Genomic DNA, 1,819 nt, shown 5'->3' on the forward strand with positions numbered 1-1,819 from the left:
AAATTTTGTTATTTTGTGGAATGTGCATATCTTCAGAATGTTCGTTCTGCTTCAGGACAATTTACCGGAACTGGAGAGGCTTGGCTTCCCGCCAGAGTGGGATGAATATCAAGGGGGCCTGTTAATCCCGAGCTTCACTCTCCAATCTGTAACCGGAAGCCCTTCCCTGCAGGGGACCTCAACTCCAGCAACCCCATCCCGCCTCGCCCCTCCCACCCTTCCTCTCTCCCACACTATCCCCTGCCTTCTCCACACCCTGCTGGTGAATGCTACCGGACCATCTTAGGACTGATTCCCCAAAAATAGCGTCTGTAAGCCTGGTTGATTGGAGCACAGCACTGGGAGTGGGGGATCACCTCTGGCTCTGACTCTGTGATTGCTGACCAGGACCTGCCCTGTTTTCCCTTTCAGCCTCCCTGTCTCCACCATAACCAGGCCTTGGAATCGCTTGAGGAGTTTTTAGAAATCTGATGCCCAGACCAATTCAGCGAGACCTTCGGGGCTGGTCTGAGGAACGTGAATCGCTGACTATCTTCAGGCCTGCTGAGCTTATGTGCCTTTTCCCAGGCCTTGACATCCCCCCCACCAACCCCAGAAACTCAGAAGTCTCTGGAAGATCAGGTAAATGATGTTACTCATGATACAGGGAAGACATTTAGCCTATGTTAATGTAAACGTGGCAGACTTTCTCACATTCTTAAGTGCTTGTGTTCAAATACTTACATCATTTAAGAATGCAGAATTTTCCAATTAAAAGATTCTTAGTAGATGGGGCGGCTGGGTAGCTTAGTGGGTTAAGCACCCGACTTTGGCTCATATCTTGATCTCATGATTCGTGTATTTGAGCCTTGCATCAGGCTCTCTGCTGTCAGTGTGGAGCCCGCTTCGGATCCTCTGTTTCCCTCTCTCTCTCTGCCCTTTCCTGACTCGCGCTCCCGCGCTCTTTCTGTCTCAAAATTAAAAAACATTTAAAAAGAATATTCTGGGGCGCCTGGGTGGCTCAGTTGGTAAAGCCTCTGACTCTTGATTTCAGCTCTGGTCATGATCTCGCCATTCGTGAGTTCGAGCCCCACGTCGGGCTGTGTGCTGACAGTGCAGAGTCTGCTTGGGATTCTGTCTCTCCCTCTCTCTCTCTGCCCCTCCCCTGCTTGTGCTCGCTTGTGCTTTCTCTCACAAAATAAATAAAAAGAACATTTAAAGTTTTTTTAATTAAAAAATAAAATAGAAAAAATTAAAAATAGAATATTCTTAGGAGAACAAAGGGCTAACGGTAATCTTTACATGACATAGAAACACTGAGACTTCAAGACTGAGATCTTCAAGGCCTCCTTGCACATTTGCTGTCAAGGGTAATTTTAACAACACAGAACCACCTATGACGTTTCACACAAGATCTCACACCAGACCAGAAAGCTAAGACAGGCTCTTGCCTCAGTGCCCTCTGATCTCCTCTGTGCTGCAGATACGCATTTGCATTTATACAACTATCGATGGGTGAGATTGCTTTCTCAGGTGCAGCTAGGAGGCTGGTGCGGATGGAGAGGGGTGAGAGCTGGTGTGGCACACGGAGCATGCGCTGTGGGACCTTGGAACTGGACACGGGGCGGAAGCCATGTGAGTAAAGGCCGGTGCTCTGCGTGGGGCGGATGTGAGCACAGGACACGGGGCTGGGGCAGCAGGAGGGTAAGAGAGTGGCATGAAGCAAGGGGCTGTGGCTTAGGATGTTGGGGTGGAGACGGGCCGGGCAGGGCTAAGGGTGGCCTGTGAGGGGTCCAGTACCATGCTAACGTGCACTGTGCAGGCGGGGGTCCACCCCTCC

General features: G+C 50.4%; 1 protein-coding gene across 1 annotated transcript in view; it reads left to right on the top strand.

The window, feature by feature from the left end:
* The first annotated feature begins 250 nt into the window (after positions 1-250).
* RTP3 (receptor transporter protein 3) overlaps positions 251-1,819 on the top strand; it is a 7,157-nt gene continuing 5,588 nt past the window's right edge. Inside the window, exons 1-3 of the mRNA XM_077777122.1 lie at positions 251-311; positions 412-621; positions 1,500-1,614. The gene's annotated coding sequence lies outside the window, so the exon portion shown is untranslated. The remainder of the gene's footprint in view (positions 312-411; positions 622-1,499; positions 1,615-1,819) is intronic.

This window comes from Crocuta crocuta, unplaced genomic scaffold (genome assembly GCF_008692635.1).
Source record: "Crocuta crocuta isolate KB4526 unplaced genomic scaffold, BGI_CrCroc_1.0 scaffold77, whole genome shotgun sequence".
In the NCBI taxonomy this organism is placed as follows: domain Eukaryota; kingdom Metazoa; phylum Chordata; class Mammalia; order Carnivora; family Hyaenidae; genus Crocuta; species Crocuta crocuta.